The sequence below is a fragment of the Panthera tigris genome, chromosome E2, assembly GCF_018350195.1.
Source record: "Panthera tigris isolate Pti1 chromosome E2, P.tigris_Pti1_mat1.1, whole genome shotgun sequence".
Lineage (NCBI taxonomy): Eukaryota > Metazoa > Chordata > Mammalia > Carnivora > Felidae > Panthera > Panthera tigris.
The window spans coordinates 22677501-22698929 of NC_056674.1; the positions used below are offsets into that span (position 1 = coordinate 22677501).

The following is a 21429-nucleotide window of genomic DNA, read 5'->3' on the forward strand; positions in this document are numbered from 1 at the left end:
AAAATCAACCTACTTTCTCCAGCAAGTATAACCTAGTATCTTTTAAATCTTCACTAATTCAGAATCTATAATATAATTCGTCCAGACCAGGCTGAAATTCTTTGCACTAGTTATGAAAAGGGAGACTGAAAGCAAATTGATAGTGCAAGTTCTAAACACCATGTTGAAACTAGAAAAGAAAATCTACAAGCTCTTAAAAACTTGAGCAGAATCATTTTCACCTAAAGATAAACGATATACTATTCACCAAGTAGGACCAAATATTTAGAAATATTTAGTTAATGGGACGCCTGGGTGGCTCGGTTGGTTAAGCGATCGACTGCGGCTCGGGTCATGATCTCACAGTTTGTGAGTTCGAGCCCCGTGTCGGGCTCTGTGCTGACAGCTCAGAGCCTGGAGCCTGCTTTGGATTCTGTCCTGCCCCTCCCCTGCTCATGCTCTTTGTCTCTCCATCTCTCAATAATAAATAAATGTTAAAAAAAAATTTAAAAGAAATATTTAGTTAACAGCCTGTGGAGTTATATATATTTGAAAGGAATAAAGTTACAGATGTAATAAAATTTGCAAAACCTAAGTAAAAGTTACAAACATCATTCATGAAAGCAGTCTTTTTACCTAGTCTTCTTACATATATTCGTAAGTGCTAAACAGGATCCAGTCTATAAAAACAAGTCTCTTCTGAATCCTTTGTGACCACTCCACCTCCTTTTGTGTGCTTAAGTTTTTCAGTATTCTCTCAACAGTTCCAACAGGACATGCCCCCTGGTGGAAACGTTCACAGATCTCTGTACAGAATCTCTCCATAAACTAGTCCCAAGGTTTGTACTTTTGCTTTAACACAGAGATTGAATTCATGCACTTCATATTTACTTTTTCCCTATACCTGTGTTAAAATAACAACTAAGTATTTTTATCAAAGGCATAAAGACAAAGATAATGGGAAAAGAGAAAAGAAATACAGCAGACAAAATGATGTCAACCAAATCTTGGCAACTGGACAAGTGATAACGGACTGTGTTCAACAGAAAAAGCCAACACCTAACTGCAGCAGGGGAAGCTGCAACAAGTCAATCTGGGCTGTCAGGCCTGGAAAGAATCCTCTCTTGGAAATATTTCTGAATGAAAGGGTAAGGTGAAAACAAAGATCTGGGTGAAAGGTTGAACAGAATGGTTAGGTTCCAAACCCCAACCTCACAAAGCACAGCCAGGTAATATCCCCTTTCTTGACTAAACAAAGGATTTACAACCTACAGTGGTTTGCAGAGACTGTGGGAGGAGTGATGAACAAAGGAGAAAATAGGAAAAGTCTTACTCAAAACAGTGTACATGCTGAACCCTGAAACATCTAGCCTGGTTCCCAAAACACTAGGATAAAGATTAGAAAATTCTTCTGTAGGATGCTGATTAAGCCCAAAACTGCTGATTTTTGTAGATTCCTTAATGAAAGAAAATCAGTTTGCCACCTTAACTCCCTATAGAAAAGACTAATAATCAAATTCTACCCATCCACACAGCTTCCTAACAGTGCACACCTCTTAAGTATAAATGGTTAGCCAAGGATCACCAAATATCTGAAGAGTCTTCACTGTTAATGTCAAAGAGTAAGGAAGGGAGAGAAGGAAAAAAGGGAGAACAAAAGTAAAAATAAACAAATAAATAAATAAAAGCACTGCAGAGGAAACAAAAACAATGCATGAAGAAAATTTGAAAATCCAAAAAAACAATACTGTACTCATGAAACAAGAACAGTATGCTATACCAAAGGAACATTCAAAAAATAACAAAGCAAACAAAAATACAGAGCTCCTAGGAATTAAAATGTACAGAAATATTTTTGAAAATTCATGATTCCAAAGATAAAAAGAAATCACTTCAAAACTTTAACAAAGACAAAGAGATGAATAACAGGAGAAGGAAATTATTAAAGAAATAATATTAAAACTTTTCCAGGACTGCAGGACATGCATCTTCACCTTGGAAGAACCCCATCAAATACCTAGCAAACAAATTTTAAAAGAAACACAATGAGGTAGAGGCACCTGGGTGGCTCAGCCAGTTAAGCGTCCAACTTCAGCTCGGGTCATGATCTCACAGTTCATGGGTTCAAGCCCTGCGTCGGGCTCTGTGCGGACAGCTCAGAGACTGGAGTCTGCTTCTGATCCTCTGTCTCCCTCTCTCTCTGCCCCTCCCCTGCTCACACCCTGTCTCTCTCTGTCTCTCAAAACTAAATAAATGTAAAAAAAAAAAAATTTTTTTTTAAAGAAATGCAATATATATATCACAGTGGCATTTCAGATCATGGGGAATAGGGACAGAAACCTAGAGCTTCTAAAAACAAAAACAAAGCAAGTTACATACAGAGGAAGGAGAATGGATTCAGACTTTGCAAAAGCAATACATAAGACAAAAAGTAACAGAATACCTTCAAATTTCTGAAGGAAAAATTGTTTAAAAAAAAAAACAACCTAGAGTTCTAACAGTCTGGTTACAAAAAGTTGGAGTACAAAAAATATTTTCAGACATGCAAAATTTCAAAACATGTATCTCCCACACACAAAGTTACTAAAGGCTATATACACCAACAAAATGAGTAAAACCTGAAAGGAGATGCCATGGGAACCAGGGAACAAGGAATAAATAGGAGTATAATGGTAAAGGAAGACTCCAGGAAGATGACTGTTTTGTTTTGTTTTGTTTTCCAAGATAGAAGCCAGGCCAAATTGAAACAAGACTATGAAGAACTCCATCCAGTACACAGGTCTCTTAAGAATAAAATCAAAGTGTTTGAGTGAATTAATGAAAGACACATGTCATTACACAACAAACAAAAAACAGTTAACTTCAAATGAAGAGGTATACAATAATTGAAATGGAATTAAATCTAAGCATGAACAATGATTTAACAAAAATTATAATAAAATAATATTAAAAAGATTTGGGGAGCAGGGACAGGGAGAAGAGCATGTAAATGATCTAAATGCTAGCCTTTAATTACAGGCAGGGATCTAACAAATACTACATAAAACTGAAAAACAGTCAAGAAAGTAGAATATAACAAATAACTTGGGAAATATGGATAAAAAGAAAAGAGCAAAAGATTAGCCAAGAGACTGAAAAGTAATTACCTTTGGGGAATGGGAAATGGAAGCTAAGGGGGACTGAGCAAGACCCTACTACTTTTTCATTATGTTTTCAGAAAATACATGATGTTTTAAAGTTACAGACATTTATTCTATAGATAAAACACAAATCATAAGTATATATTTAAGTATTATATAGATAAAATCAAATCATAAACTATAAAGCCAAAATCATAAGTTATAACAAAATATCAATGAACTTAAAATATGTATGCCTCATGGAAGACACACAAGAACACACATATTGCCTCATTAAGATAAATCATAAAACTGCTGATGGCCATATTACATTTCCCACAACACATATTCTACACATACTTCCTAACCCTCTAACCTCTCACACTTCTAAATAAACTTGACTTTATTTCTATGAAAATCTGAACCTTTAACTTCACTAACACAAATATTCTTCATCTATCTTTGCTCCTTTCTCTTTTTCATTGATACTTTCCAAAGCTACATTTTCTGTATATTTAATCCCATCACATCTAGGATCCTGTATCATTTCTTTCTCTTAAACTGTTAATCACTCAGTATGTTTATTATAAACATGCTCAAAAATTTCCCATGTCCAAAGGAAAATAAAATCTTCCCTTAAAACAATAAGGAGCAAACTTACAGACTAAAAAGCTCTAAAAGCCCTTGTCTCCCCAGCCCACTGCAACCAGAAAACATTCAAGAACAATCAGAAACTAACTAGAAGAGCTCTGAAAAATAGTCAAAGGTCTACAACAACCAAGCAAACACCCAACCAAGAAAAAGTCACAATCAAAACAGCAGGAAATGTCATGGCATTTTTACTTGCCTTTAGCCACCTCCTCCCCAACGTGAAGCAGCTTTGGTCTGGAGAATGTGGCAGCCCAGAACCCTATTCCTTCCCTTGGACCACAGAGAATAGCCCAGACATTACTTGCAACATTCTTATCTGTCCAGGGGCTGACTAAATAACTGGTATCTGTCTCACCTAAGCCAGACCTCAGTTGGGGGAAAATAGCTGGCACTGATCATGAAAGCTGCAGGGAGGCTACAGGGAAACTACAGGCCCACAGGAACCTGGCACAAGAGATTAGGGATAGAGCCATACAACATACAATCTGAGACCGCAAAGAGAAGTAGAGGTGAGATTCTTTGTAAACTAAAACATTCAATAGCAGCTATGTATACAGAATATTAAAAAAAAATCCCCACACAGGTCCAAGAAACACACATGCTCAGAAAACACAGGAAACACCATAACCTTTCACTTTGGGTTTTATAAGAAGGCTCAGGGCATATCTACTTTATTCCAAAAATCCAGATGACTGTTTTTTCAAATGTCCATCAAAATTTAAAAATTTCATCAGATACCAAAAGGAATACAATAGACAAAAAAATCTGGTCCACAGAAAAGAACAAAATATATCTCTAGAAGCCATTCCTAAAGAAACAAAGGCATCAGGTGTACTAAAGAAAAATTCAAAGAACTAGAACTAAAGGAAATAAAGAGAATAATGCATTAACAAAATGAGAGTACGTAAACACCGAAATTATAAAAAGGAACCAAACAGAAATTCTACAGTGGAAATAATAACTGAATTGTAAAATTCACCTCAGGGATTCAACAGCATATTTGAGCAAGCAAAAGAAACAATCAGTGAACCTGAAGATTGGACATTTGAAATTATCAAGTCTAAGGAGCAGAGAAAGCAATGGAAAAAAGTGAACTAAGCCTAAAGGACATATGGGATATTATCAGGTGGACTAATATACAAATTAAGGGAGTCTCAAAAGGAAAAAAAGTAGCAAAGAAATTATTAGAAGAAATAATGGCCCAAAAGTTTCCAAATTTGGTGAAAAACATGAACCGACAAATCCAAAAAGCTCAAGTTACTACAAGTAGAATAAACCTGGAGAACAATATCAAGACACATAATCACACTTTTGAAAGAGAATCTTGAAAGCAGCAAGAGATGAGCAATTTATCACATGTAAGGGATCCTCAATGAGAATACAAGCAGATTTCTCAGCAGAAACCTTGAAGGCTGGAAAGCAGTGGGCTGAAATATTTAAAGCGCTGAGATTAAAAAAAAAAAAAAAACTGTCAACTGAGAATTCTATATCCTGCAACTATCCTTCCAGATAAACAAAAGCTGAAGGAGATCCTTATCACTAGACCTGCCCTACATGAAATGCTAAGAATTCTTCAGGTTGAAATGAACAGCCACTAGACAATAACTCAAGGCCATACAGAGATAAAAAAATTTCTACTAAAGGTAAACATGGGCAAAAATAAAAACCAGTATTACTGTCATTATGGTTTGTAAACTCCACATTTTACTTCCTACAGGATACACAGAGAAATGCATAAAAAATCATTACAAATCTATGTTAACAGGTACATAATGTATAAGGATGTAATATGTGTCATCAATAATCAATGTGAATTCAAAATGATTTCATTATTATAACCTTAGGATGTTATATGTAATATCCATAGTAAGCACAAAAAATATATGTATAAAATATTAACAAAAGAAGTGAGAAGGGAATCAAAATATTTTACTACCAAAAAAAAAAAAAAACTAAACACAAAGGAAAAAAAATCAGCTAAACACAAAGAAAGGCAATAATGAAGGAAATGAGACACTAAAGCTCTAAGACAGAGAAAACAAATTTTAAAAGTGACAAAAGTAAACCCTGCCCTACAAGTAGTGACTATAAATCCAACAGAAGGCATGGCTTGGCAGAATGGATTAAAAAATTTAAAGAAAAAAAAAAAAAAACAGGATCCTACTATATGTGATCGACAAGAGAGTCAAAACAGGTTGAAACTAAAAGGATGGAAAAGATATTTGATGAAAATAGTAACCAAAAGAGAACTGGAATGACTATACTAATATGAGACAAAATATGACATTACATCAAAAAAAGTTTTCAGAGACAAAGGATATCTTATATTAATAAAAATTTCCATCTATCAAGAAAATATAATGGTTATAGACATATACACACCTAACATAGTGTCAAATATATGAAGCTAAAATTGACAGAATCCAAGAGAAAAATAGTCCTCCAATAAAAGTTGGAGACATCAATACTGAACAAAAAATAAGAGCAATAATAGAGGACTTGAACAAAACTATAGACCAACTGGACCTAACATACATGTACAGAACACTCTATCCAACAGAATACATATTCTTCTAAGGAGAACATGGGACATTTCCAAGAAAGACCATATAATAGACCACAAAACAAGTCTTTAAAATTTTGAACCACTACCCAGAGGATACAAAAATACAGATTCGAAGGGGTACATGCACCCCAATGTTTATGGCAGCATTATCAACAATAGCCAAACTATGGAGAGTCCAAATGTCCATCAACTGATCAATGGATAAAGAAGATGTGGTACATTACTCATCCATCAAAAACAATGAAATTTTGCCATCTGCAATCACGTGGATGAAGCCAGAATGTATTATGCTAAATGAAATAAGTCAATCAGAGAAAGACAAATACCATATCATTTCACCCATACGTGACATTTAAGAAACAAAACAGATGAACATATGGGAAGCAGGGGTAGGAGAAGAGAGGGAAACCACAAGAGACTCTTAATGATAGAGAACAAACTGAGGGTTTATGGAGGGAGGTGGGTGGAAGACGGGCTAAATGGGTGATGGATACCAAGGAGGGTACTTATGATGAGCACTGGGTATTGTATGTAAATGATGAATCACTGAATTCTACTCCTGAACCCAGTAACGCACTAAAATTTAAAAAAATATAAAACAGGGTGCCTGGGTAGCTCAGTTAAGCACTGGACTTTGGTTCAGGTCATGATCTCACAGTTCGTGAGTTTGAGCCCCCCTTTGGGCTCTCTGCAGTGCAGAGCCTGCTTCAGATACTCTGTCTCCTTTTCTCTGCCCCTCCTCCTCTCTCAAAAAATAAACTTTAAAATAAATAAAATAAAATAAAATATTGAAATCATACAAAGTATTTTTTTCCAATCACAATGCAATGAAACTAGAAATCAGTAAAAGAAAAGTGAAAAATTCACAAATACATGGAAATTTATGACAACATGATTTAATGGGTCAAAGAAGAAATCACAAAAGAAATTAGAAAATTCCTTAAAACCAATGAAAATGGAAAATACAACATAACAAAGCTTACAGGATGCAGTGAAAGCACTGTTAAGAAAGTAATTTATATCTGGTAAACATACCTAACATTAAAAAAAAAAAAAAAAAAGATCTCAAATCATAGCCTAACTGCATGCTTTAAAAGGAACTTGAAAACTGAACTGAACTAAACTGAAAGCTGGCAGATAGAAGGAACAACTAATATTAAAATGGAAATAAACTGGGAATACAAAAACAATAGAGAAAAATCAACAAAACTGAAAGTTGCTTTTTTTGAAAAGACCAACAAAATTGACAAGCTTCTACCCGGATGGGCCAAATAAAAGAGAGAGAGAGAGAGAGAGAGAGAGAGAGACAGAAACACGGCTCAAATCTCTAAAATCAGAAACAAAAGTGGAGACAATTCTATTTATTTTACAGAAATAAACCGGATTGTAAGAGAATACTACAAACAACTGAATGCCAACAAACTGGATGACTAGATGGACAAATTCTTAGAAACAAACACACTACTAAAAATGATGTAAGAAGAAATAGAAAATCTGAATAGACCTGTAAGAAGTAAGGTAATTGAATCAGTAATCAAAAACCTCCCAACAATGAAAAGGCCAGGAACAGATGGCCTCATAGATTAATTCCATCAAGCATTCAAGGAAAAAATGACATCAAGTCTCAAACTCTTCCAAAATACTGAAGAGGAAGGAACACATTCTGTGAAGCCAACCGAAGACATTGAAAGAAAACTACAGGCTAGTATCCCTTATGAGTAGACATGCAAAAATTCCTCAACAAAATGCCAACAAATAGGGGGCTGGGGGAATTGGAGGAAGGTGGTCCAAATGTACAAATTTCTAGTTATAAGAGAAATAAACTAGGAATGTAATATATAACTAAAATTACCACTGCTATATGATATATATGAAAGTTGTTAAGACAGTAAATCCTAAGAGTTGTCATTACAAGTAATAAAAAATATTTTTTTGTCTATTTATTTTTATTATATGTATATGAGGTGATAGATGTTAACTAAAGTTTATTGGGGTAATCATCTCACAACATGTGTAAGTCAAACCTTTATGTTGTACACCTGAAACTGAACTGATGCAGAGAAAGCCTTTGACAAAATCCAACACTACTTCACAATACAAAACACTCAGGAAACTAGAAATAGAAGGTACCTTCCTAAACATAATAAGAGTCATATATGAAAAACCCAAATTGACAAGATATTCAATAGTGAAAGACTGAAAATTTTTCCCCAAAGATCAGGAACAAGATGAGGATGCCTACTATTGTATCTACACAGTACTAAAAGTTCTAGTGTGAGCAATTAGGCAAGAAAAAGAAATAAAAAGCATCCAAATTGGAAAAGAATATGTAAAATTATCTCTGTTGACAGATATATTATATGTAGGAAACCCAAAACATTACAAACACACACACACACACACACACACACACACACACACACGCATACACTCTGTTAAAAAACTAATAAATTCAGCAAAGTTGCAGAATACAAAATTAACACTCAAAAATAAGTTGCATTTCTGTACACTAGCAATGAACAATCTAAAAAGGAAATTAGGAAAATAATTTCCATTTACGATAGCATTAAAAAGATATTTAGTAGTAAGTTTAGCCTAGAAGGCACAAGACTTATACATTAAAAATTACAAATATGTTGCTGAAAGAACATATTTAAGGAAGACACAAATAATGGAAAGACATCCTGTGTTCACGGATTACAGGGCTTAATATCGTTAAGATGTCATTTTACCCAAAGCAATCTACAAATTCAATGCGATCCCTATCAAAATCCCAACATCTTTCCAGAAACAGAAGAATTCCTCCCCAAAATTCATGCACGATCTTGAGAAACCCTGAATAGTCAAAACAGTCTTTAAAAAGATCAAAGATCATACTTCTTGATTTTAAAACTTTCTACAAAGGTAGAGTAATCAAAACAATATAGTACTGGCATTAAGACAAACATATAAATCATAAAATAGGATAGAGAACCTGGAAATAAATCCTCATGTATTTCCAAACAATTTTCAACAACAGGGCCAAACCATTCAATGGGGGTAAAGACAGTCTTTTCAACAAATGCTATTGGGAAAACTGGATAGCCACATGCAAAACAATGAACTTGGACCCTTGCTTTACACAATAAACAAAAATTAACTGAAAATTGATGAAAGACCTAAAATGAGGAGCTAAAACTATGAAATTCTTAGAAGAAAACATAGGAGGAAAGCTCCATGACATTAGATTCGGCAATGATTTCTTGGAAAGGACACTAAAAGTAAAAGCAACAAAAGGAAAAAAATAGACAAACTGGACTTCATCAAAATCTAAAACTTTTGTGCATCAAAGGACATCATCAATATATTGAAAAGACAAACCACAGATTGAGAAAATATATATCTGATAAATCATATATCTGATAAGGGACTACTATTCAGAATATATAAAGAACTCTTATAACTCAACAAGACAATCCAATTTAAAAATGGGCAAAGGACTTGAATTGACATCTCTCCAAAGATTTTTCTACAAATGGCCAATAAGCACACAAAAAATACTCAACAAACATCCTTAGTCATTAGAGAAATGCAAATCAAACCATTAGGATGGTTATAATCAAAGAAATAGTAAACAAAGAGTTGGCAAGAATGTGGAAAACCTGGATCCTTTTGTACACTGCAGTAATGTAAAATGGCTCAACAACTGTGGAAGATAATACGGTGACTCTGTAAAAAACAGAATTACCAGGGAACAGCATGGAAGGTTTTTTTGTGTCTCACATCCATGAAATACACCCAAATCAACACTAACCCATCCTGCACACCTAGAAAACTGATTAGAGGATTAACACAACAATCTGTACAACCTGAACCAAAGAACTCAGCAGGTACGTGGCGCAGAGAGGTGAACTGGGGGACAGAGAAGCCACAGAGGGCAGGGAGCTGTTTTTGCTTGCAGAGAGAGTAGGGGAAAAGCACCCCTCCCCACAAAAGCAGCTAGAGAGAAAGTGGAAAAGTGGAAACAGATGCAGGGACTGAACTAAAAAGGCAGAAAGGAGAAAGGAGAGGGTTTAGATTCCACTAAGACTCTATAAAAACGGGGAGCGCAGAGTTGGAAACTCCACAGCTCAATATCCAGCAGTGCTCTTGTGGGAAGGGCAAATCCCCAGGAGCAGAGTGAGGTCTGGGGTCCTCGGGTCACAGGGGACAGACGGTTCCCCTGCTGGGAGGACATTTGGTTGAAGCTATGTGGACCCCCACAGTCAACGGTGCCAGCAGATGCCAGAGAACAACTAAATTCGCTGGTGCTAGAACAAGATCGTTAAGGGTGAGACCTGGTGCCAGATGTGTGCTGAGATTTTCCATAATCCCTGAAACACTCCTGCTACACAATCGTGTGAACATTTTCTGGGGTGGGCTGGCACCCAGCCGCAGTCTCTGGGCATCGGCAGCAGCCTGGTCCCTAAATGTTCCTGGTGTGGCCGGAACCCAGCCATTGCTCAGTGAAACCTCCCCCAGAAGTTCTGAGTGGGACAAAGTCTCAGTCCCTAGGAAGTGAGGGGTTGGGAAACACAGCTGCATCTGAGATAAAACTCAGGAGGGAGGTGCCGCCTGGCAACCTGACAGCTTGGTCACGGACAGTGTAAAAGCAGGGAGTGGACGGAAGCCGGAGACAAAGGACAGGTGTGCTATTGCTGATCGGGAAGAACAGAGTTCTGATACTAGAGACTGGGTAGCTGGGTGACGCCATTTTCACTCCTCCCATGTATGCACATACACACCTACGAGTGCCACAACAATCCACCCCAGTAAGCTAAGCAGCGCCATCTAGTGGAGAATAGAGCCCTTACACTAAGCCACACCCAACTGGGCCAACCTCACTGTTAAGGAACACAAGTCTCTCCACCAGCTTAGTTTACAGACTATAAACTGCTTTTCAGTTTGACTTCCAGGAGAAAACAATGTAATTTCAATCATATTTCAAACTCTTCGCTGGTCCATCTATTCAACTTTCTTTTTTTTTTTTTTTTTTTTTTTGCCTTTTTCATTTCATTTCTTTTTTTGAATACAGAAAGAAAAATTTATTTTTATCTTCAATTTTTATTAAAAATATTAATTTTTTACTGTATTTTTTACTTTTTTGTAAATTTTTAAAATTCTATTTTACTTTCTTAATTTCATTTTATTCTATTTCACTGTATTCATTTTTTCAAATTTTCAAACATTTTCCTTTTTTTTCCCCTTTTTTCCCTAATCTATCAAGTTCCTTTCAACAACCAGACCAAAACACACCTAGGATCTAACACCATTTATTAGATTCTTTTGTATGTGTGTGTGTTGTTTTTAATTTTTTTATTTTAATTTTTTTTTACCTCATTAATTCCTTTTCTTCCTTCAAAATGACGAAACGAAGGAATTCACCCCAAAAGAAAGAGCAGGAAGAAATGACAGCCAGAGACTGAATCAACCCAGATACAAGCAAGATGTCTGAAACAGAATTTAGAATCATGATAATAAGAACACTAGCTGGGGTTGAAAATAGATTAGAATCCCTTTCTATGGAGATAAAAGAAGTACAATCTAGTCAGAATGAAATAAAAAATGTAACTGAGCTGCAATCTCGAACGGATGCCACAGCAGCGAGGATGGATAAGGCAAAGCTATGAATCAGCGATATAGAGGATATATTTATGGAGAATAATGAAGCAGAAAAAAACGAGGGAGATGAAGGCAAAAGAGCACGATTTAAAAATCAGAGAAATCATTGACTCATTAAAAACGAACAGCATCAGAATCATAGGGGTCCAAGAAGAGGAAGAGAGAGAAAAAGGGATAGGAGTGTTATGTGAGTTAATCATAGCAGAAAACTTTCCTAACCTGGGGAAAGACATATCAAAAGCACAGAGGACTCCCATTAGATTCAACAAAAACCGACCGTCAACAAGGCATATCATAGTCAAATTCACAAAATATTCAAATTAACAAAAAAGGAAAGAATCATGAAAGCAGCAAGGGAAAAAAAGTCCTTAACCTACAAGGGAAGACAGATCAGGTTTGCAGCAGACCTATCCACAGAAACTTGGCAGGCCAAAGGGAGTGGCAGGGTATATTCAATGTGCTGAATCAGAAAAATATGTAGCCAAGAATTCTTTATTCAGCAAGGCTGTCATTGAAAATAGAAGGAGAGATGAAAAGTTTCCCAGACAAACAAAAAGTAAAGGAGTTTGTGACCACTAAACCAGTCCTGCAAGAAATTTTAAGAGGGACTCTCTGAGGGGAGAAAACATACATACATGCATGCATACATACATACATACATACAGAACACCAAAAGCAAACAAAGACTAGAAAGGACCAAAGAACAACACCAGAAATTCCAACTCTACGAGCAACATAATGGCAATAAATTCATATCTTTCAGTACACACTCTTAAACGTCAATGCTCCAGTCAAAAGACATAGGGTAACAGAATGGATAAGAAAACAAGATCCACCTATATGCTGTTTACAAGAGACTCACTTTAGATCTAAAGACACCTTCAGATTGAAAGTAAGGGGATGGAGAACCATCTATAATGCTAATGGTCAACAAAAGAAAGCCGGAGTAGCCATACTTATAGACTAAAGACTGTAACAAGAGATGAAGGGCATTATATCATAAGTAAGGGGTCTATCCACCAAGAAGACCTAATAATTGTAAACATTTATGATCCAAAGGTGGAGGCACCCAAATATACAAATCAATTAATCATAAACATAAAGAAATTCACTGATAACAATACCATAATAGTAAGGGACTTTCAACACCCCACTTACAACAATGGACAGATCATCTAAACAGAAAATCAACAAGGAAACAATGGCTTTGAATAACACACTGGATGAGATGCACTTACCAGAAATATTCAGAACATTTCATCCTAAAGCAGTGGAATATACATTCTTCTCCAGAGCACATGGAACGTTCTCCAGAAGAGATCACATACTGGGACACAAATCAGCCCTCAACAAATACAGAAGAACTAAGATCATACCGTGCATATTTTCAAACCACAATGCTGTGAAACTCAAAAGAAACCAGAAGAAAAAATTTGGAAAGATAACAAATACTTGGAGACTAAAGAACATCCTACTAAAGAATGAATGGGCTAACCAGGAAGTTAAAGAGGAAATTTGAAAGTACATGGAAACCAATGAAAATAATAACACCACAGCCCAAAACCTCTGGGATGCAGCAAAGGTGGTCAGTCGTAAGAGGGAAGTATATAGCAATCCAGGCCTTCCTAAAGAAGGAAGAAAGGTCTCAGATATACAACCTAACCCTACACCTTAAAGAGCTGGAAAAAGAACAGCAAATAAAACCCCAAAACAGCAGAAAACAGGAAATAATAAAGATTAGAGCAGAAATCAATGCTATTGAAACAAACAAACAAAAAAAACCAGTAAAACAGATCAATGAAACCAGAAGCTGGTTGAATTAACAAAACTGATAAACCACTAGCCAGTATGATCAAAAAGAAAAAGGAAAGGACCCAAATAAATAAAATCAAGAATGAAAGAGGAGTGATCACAACCAGCACAGCAGAAATAAAAACGATAATAAGAGAATATTATGAGCAATTATATGCCAATAAAATGGTCAATCTGGAAGAAATGGACAAATTTTTAGAAACATATACACTACCAAAACTGAAACAGGAAGAAAGAGAAAATTCAAACAGACCCATAACCAGTAAAGAATTAGAATTAGTAATCAAAAATCTCCCAAAAAACAGGAGTCCAGGGCCAGATGGCTTTCCAGGGGAATTCTACCAAAGATTTAAGGAAGAGTTAACACCTATTCTCTTGAAGCTGTTCCAAAAAACATAAATGAAAGGAAAACTTCCAAACTCCTTCTATGAGGCCAGCATTACCTTGATTCCAAAACCAGACAGAGACCCCACTAAAAAGGGGAACTACAGACCAATTTCCCTGATGAACATGGATGCAAAAATCCTCAAAAGGTATCAGCCAACCAGATCCAACAATACATTAAAAAAATTATTCATCACGACCAAGTGGGATTTATACCTGGGATGCAGGGCTGGTTCAATATTTGCAAAACAATTAATATGATTCACACATCAATAAAAGAAAGGACAAGAACCATATGATCTCAATAGATGCAGAGAAAACATTTGACAAAATACAGCATCCTTTATTGATAAAAACCCTCCAGAAAATAGGGATAGAAGGATCGTACCTCAAGATCATAAAAGCCATATATGAAAGACCCAACTCTAACATCATCCTCAATGGGGAAAAACTGAAAGCTCCCTCTAAGGTCAGGAACAAGACAGGGATGTCCACTTTCGCCACAGTTACTCAACACAGTATTGGAAGTCTTAGCCTCAGCAATCAGACAACACAAAGAAATAAAAGGCATCCAAATCAGCCAGGAGGAGGCCAAACTTTCACTCTTCACAGATGGCAGGATACTCTATATGGAAAACCCAAAAGATTCCACCAAAAACTGCTAGAACTGATCCATGAATTCAGCAAAGTTGTAGGATATAAAATCAATGTACAGAAATTGGTTGCATTTCTATACATTGACAATGAAGCAATAGAAAAAGACATCAAGGAATCAATCCCAAATTACAACTGCCCCAAAAAACATAAAATACCTAGGAATAAATCTAACCAAAGAGGTGAAAAACCTATACTGAAAACTATAGAAAGCTTATGAAAGAAATTGAAGACACACCAAAAAAAGGAAAATATTCCATGCTCTTGGACAGAAGGACAAATATTGTTAAAATGTCAATACTACCCAAAGCAATCTACATATTCAACGCAATACCTATCAAAATAACACCAGCTCTTCACAGAGCTAGAACAAACAATCCCTAAAATTTGTATGGAACCAGAAAAGACCCCGAATAGCCAAAGCAATCTTGAAAAAGAAAACCAAAGCTGGAGGCATCAGGATCCTGGACTTCAAGCTGTATTACAAAGCTGTAATCATCAGGGGTGCCTGGGTGGCTCAGTCAGTCAAGTGTCCGACTTCGGCTCAGGTCATGATCTCACCACTTGTGAGTTCAAGCCCCGCGTTGGGCTCTGTGCTGACAGCTCAGAGCCTGCAGTCTGCTTCAGATTCTGTGTCCCACTTCTCTCTCTGCCCCTCCCTCACTCATGCTCTGTCTCTGGCTCTTTTCCCAACAATAAATACAACATTAAAAAATTTTTTACAAAGCTATAATCATCTAGACAGGATGGTACTGGCACAAAAACAGACACTTAGATCAATGGACCAGAATAGAGAACCCAGAAATGGACCCACAAATAAATGTATGGCCAACTAATCTTTGACAAAGCAGGAAAGAATATCCAATGGAATAAAGACAGTCTCTTCAGCAACTGGTGCTGGGAAAACTGGATAACGACATGTAGAAAAATGAACCTGGACCACTTACTTACACCATACACAAAAATAAACTCAAATGGATGAAAGACCTCAATGTAAGACAGGAAGCCATCAAAATCCTCAAGGAGAAAGCAGGCAAAATGCTCTTGACCTTGGCTGCAGCAACTGTTTACTTAACACGTCTCCAGAGACAAGGGAAACAAAAGCAAAAATGAAGTATTGGGACCTCACCAAAATAAAAAGCTTCTACACAGTAAAGGAAACAATCAGCAAAACTAAAAGGCAACTGACAGAATGGGAGAAGATATCTGCAAACGACATATCAGATAAAGGGTTAGTCTCCAAAATCTATAAAGAACTTATCAAACTCAATACCCAACATACAAATAATCCAGTGAAGAAATGGGCAAGAGACATGAATAGACACTTCTGAAAATAAGATATCCAGATGGCCAACCGACACATGAAAAAATGCTCAACATCACTCATCATCAGGGAAACACAAATCAAGATCACAATGAGATACCACCTCACACCTGTCAGAATGGCTAACATTAACAACTCAGGCAACAACAGACATTGGCAAGGATGCGGAGAAAGAGGATCTTCTGCACTGCTGGTGGGAATGCAAACTGGTGCAGCCACTCTGGAAAACAGTATGGAGGTTCCTCAAAAAAATTAAAAATAGAACTAACTACCTTACGACCTAGCAATTGCACTACTAGGTATTTATCCAAGGGATACAGGTGTGCTGTTTCGAAGGAACACATGCACCCCAATGTTTATAGCAGCATCATCAACAATAGCCAAAGTATGGAAAGAGCCCAAATGTCCATAGATGGATGAATGGATAAAGAAGATGTGGTATATATATATATACAATGGAATATTACTCGGCAATCAAAAAGAATGAAATCTTGCCATTTGCAACTACGTGAATCCAACTAGAGGGTAGTATGCTAAGCGAAATTAGTCAGAGAAAGACAAATATCATATGACTTCATTCATATAATGACTTTAAGAGACAAAACAGATGGACATAAGGGAAGGGAAGCAAAAATAATATAAAAACAGGGAGGGGGACAAAACATAAGAGACTCTTAAATATGGAGAACAAGCGGGGTTATTCGAGGAGTTGTGGGCGGGGGGGGGGGGTGGTGGTGGGCTAAATGGTTAAGGGACATTAAGGAATCTACTCCTGAAATCATTGTTGCACTATACGCTAACTTGGATGTAAATTTAAAAAATAAATTAAATAGAATTAAAAAAATAAGATTAAACTCCTACCATGTGGAAAAAAGAAAAAAAAAGAAAGAATCATCTCAGAAAATGAGATACAAATCCATTTTAACTTTTGTCCACATGAGTAACACTGGCCTGGCACTAGAGTTGCCAGATTTTAGCAAATAAAAAAATACATAAAATAACCAGTTTAGTTTGAATTTCAGATAAAAATGAATAATGTTTTAGTATAAGTATGTCCCATGCAATATTTTGGACATGCATACTAAAAAATTATTTGTTGTTTATCTGAAAATTAAATTTAACTGAGCATCCTGTATTCTACCTGGCAGTCCTACTTGGTAGTATTTATTGAACAAGCTATTCTTTATCTCTTGACCTGCAATGGCATTTCTGTCTTTTTTCAGATTTACATACATGTGTGGATTCCTCTGTGTTCTCTATTCTGTTCCAGTGTCTATATATTTCTTAATTACAATAGCTTTATAGTAAGATTTTCTGTGACTGCTCAAGTCCCCTGATGATTCTTCTTATTCAGAATTATTGACTAGTGCCTTCAGACCTATGTTAGATAATTTTAGTAAAAATGGAAGTTTTTGCCATGTTCTTTATTAGGAGTGCTTGTCATTTGGCAAGTCATCTGGCAAGCCATTTGGCAAGCAGTCTTCTTGGTTGAGATATATAAATACATATCAGGCAAAGGACATGTCTATCTAGTCCTATTTAATTTTTAATATCAAGAATGAACATTAAAATTATTGAATCAAAAAAAATAGAATTACCATACAACCTAGCAATTCCATTTTTGAATATATACCTCAGTCAAAAGCAGAGAATTGAACAGATATTTTTTATACCCATGTTCACAACAGCCAAAAGGTAAAAACAACCAATGTGACCACTGACATAAGAACAGATAAACAAAATGTATACATATACAATAGAATATAATTCAACCTTAAAAAGGAAGGAAATTCTGATGCATTCTACAACATGGATGAATCCTAAAAACATTATGCTCAGTGAAATGAGCTAGTCACTAAAAGACAAATATTATGATTCTATTTATATCAGGTATCTAGAATAAACAAATTTCATAGACAGAAAAAGTAGAATATTGCTTACCGGGTGCTACTTGGGAGGGAGGAATGAGGAGTTACTGTTTATAATACAGAGTTTCAGTTTGGGAAAATGAAAAAGTTCTTGAGATGGATAGTGATTATGGTTAAACAACCACCATAAATACACTTAATACCACCAAACTGTACCTTTAAAAATGGCTAAAATGATAAACTTTATGTACATTTTACCACAATAAACAGATGGAAAGAAGGAAGAGAGGGAGAAAAGGTGAGGGAGAATGGGGGAAAAGGAGGGAAGTCAGTTGAGTGGGAGATAATCTTATTATTTATCATTATGATCAAAAAAGGAGTAGCTAAATAAATTATGTCATACCCATACAACGCTCTGCAGCCATTAACAAAGATAGCAAGATGTAAAAAAAAAAAACATGCTACCATTTCAGTAGGTGTGTATATAATGGGTTAGGAATGCATAAGTCTTTAGATGCAAACACACAAAATGGTATGATCCTGGTAACAGTAATGTCTCCAAGTTAACCAAATGGATGCTAAGGGACAGGAGAAGGGATACTTATTTTTCAAAGAAATCCTTTAAATTTTGTGCCATCTCCAAATATAACCTTTTCAAAGAAATGAAGTCTCTCTCCAATTTCCCCCATACCTTCCTAGCCCTAAGTAACTACTAATAGAGTTTTTGTTTTATAAACTGCCTATTCTACATATTTCATGTAAGCGGAATCATATAATATGTAGTCTTTTGTAGCTTTTTTCATTTACCATATTGTTTTCAAGGCACATTTCTTTTTCTTGCCAAACAACATTCACATTTATCTATTCATTAGGTGACAGACATTTAGGTTGTTTACACTTTTTGGCTATTACGAATAATGCTACTAATATTCATGTACAAGTTTCGGTGCAGACACATGTTTTTACTTTCTCTTGGGTATACTGCCTAGGTGTGGAAAAGAACTATATGGTAAACTCAATGTTTAACTTTATGAAAAATTCCAAACTGTTTTCCAAAGTGGCTACACCAATTTACATTCCCACCAGCAACATATGAGGTTTGAGTTTTCCATATCCTCTCTAATACAAGTTATTGTCTGTCTTTTTAATTACAGCTTATTCTAGTTGGGATGAAATGGTATCCTTTTGTGATGTGGACTACTAATTCACTTTTGATAAAAGTACAAAGGCAACTGAATGAAGAAAGGATTTGCAACAAATGACGTTAGAACAACCGGACATCCATACGGAAAAATACTGAGACTTGAACCTCACACCTTGTACAGAAATTAACTTAAAATGGGTCACAGATGCAAGTATAAAATGTTCAACTATAAACATTTTATAGAAGAAAACAGAAAATCTTCATGAACTGAGATTAGGTAAAGCATTCTAGATATGACACCAAACACATCATCCATAAAAGAAACAAATAAACTAGATTTCAAAATTAAGAACTTTGCTCTGGAAATAAACTGTTATGAGAATAAAAAGACAACATGCATCCTGAGAAAAATATTTGCAAATCACATATTTAACCAACAACTTGTATCCAGAATATATGAAGAACTCTCAAAACTCAAGAGTAAGACAAAATACAACCAAACTTTTAAAAGTGAGCAAAAGACTTCAACAGGTCAAAGAGGATACGTAAATGACAGGTAAGTACATGAATCAATGCTCAACATCATTAGCCATTAGGGAAATACAAATTAAAACCACTTTACATCTGCTGAAATGGCTTAAATTTTTAAAACTAACACCAAATGCTGGTGAGGACACAAAGCTACTAGGGCTTTCATACCTGCTAGGACTGGGGGAATGTTACACAATACAGCTTCTCTGGAAAAGAGCTTGAAAGTTTCTTAAAAACTAAACACACACTCACCATATGACCTAGTAATCTAACTTGTAGGTGTTTTATCAACAGCAAAGAAATTTAACAGTAACACAAAGCACAAAGGTTCATGTCAGCTCTGTTTGTAATTCCAGAAAATGAAAGCAAACCAAATGTCCTCTAATGGATGAATAGAAAAACTGTGGTACGTGAATATAATGGAAAAATACTGAGCAGTAAAAAAGAATGACCTTTTCATACACAGTACAACTTAAGTGAGGCATTATGGTGAGTGAAAGAAGTCAGTCTCAGAAGGTTACAACATTCTGGAAAAGGTAAAATTAATAGTAATAGATACAGATCAGTGATTGTCAGGTCTTACAAAGGTAGGGTGTGACCACAAAGGGAAAGCATGAGGGAGTTTGCCCTGACTGGTGTATCCTGTATCCTATATTCTGATAGTGGCAATGGTTAAATAAATCTTTACTTATGTCGTGATTCACGGAACAGTATACCAAACTAAAAAGTCAATTTCACTCTAATAATCTTAAACTTTTTGAAAAAATTTTAAAAAGCTGATCATATTCATGTTAAATGGCAAAAATGCAAGATGTGAGCACAAAAGAATGGGACACTCTTAAAGATCATCTCCTTTAGAGACAGCTCCTCTGAATCCTTTTGTAAGTCCATTCTTGTCCTTAATTTTGACTACTTTTTAAACATGCAGACCTCCCTCCACCTTCTCCAATTACCCTGTCAACAGTGAGGTAGGTGACTATGTGTTTAATTTGTTATATTTCTTCTTCCATAAGAAAAATAAAGTATCTTTTCTTAATAAATGTTAGATATCACAATATATCTAAACATTTTCTTTAGTTATTAAAATGAGTATAAAACTGTGTGAATAAAACAACTTTTCAGAATTTATAATAGGTTCTCAAATGTAATGTATAGGTATGTATTCTGAAAGTTATTTTTTATCAACACTGATCCCAAAAGTCATGTTTGGTCATTTCCCAAAAACATTTTTAACAATGGAAAATGATTTACCAAAACATGCTTCTCTATTCTAGAGCTCTATTCTACTAGAAGCATTCTCTCATTAATATATGAAGTCATAACTGATTTCTAAAGATTTCTTTGCTGAAATATCCATATGATAATCAAAATGAACAACGTTCAACAGACTATGAACTGATTTCATATCAGCAGAGCCACCCTAGTAAATAAGAATGCTTTCCCCACTAAGGAAGGCCTTTAAGAAAGAATTATGCTCATTCTTTTTCCTCTAATGTACATGACTTATTTTCATGAAGTAATGCCAAAAGAATTACCATTGCTAGAAATTATATACAGGCCTAACAATAAGATTCTGATTAGTGTCACAAAAGATCAAAATATGTTATCAATTATAAACTTATAGGAGTTGATTTGCAATTAGAGTATCCAAATATAGATCCCACAATTTCATTGAGTAAATGAGTCCTCTAACTAGTACTCACTCAAATGTATAGGAGAAATAATTTCAGCTTTAGAAAACTCAGCCGCTTTTTATC

At 35.4% G+C, this 21429-nt stretch overlaps 1 protein-coding gene across 4 annotated transcripts in view; it reads right to left on the reverse strand.

The window, feature by feature from the left end:
* Positions 1–21429, reverse strand: part of URI1 (URI1 prefoldin like chaperone) — a 124814-nt gene that overhangs the window by 41158 nt on the left and 62227 nt on the right. The gene's annotated exons all lie outside the window — the stretch shown is intronic.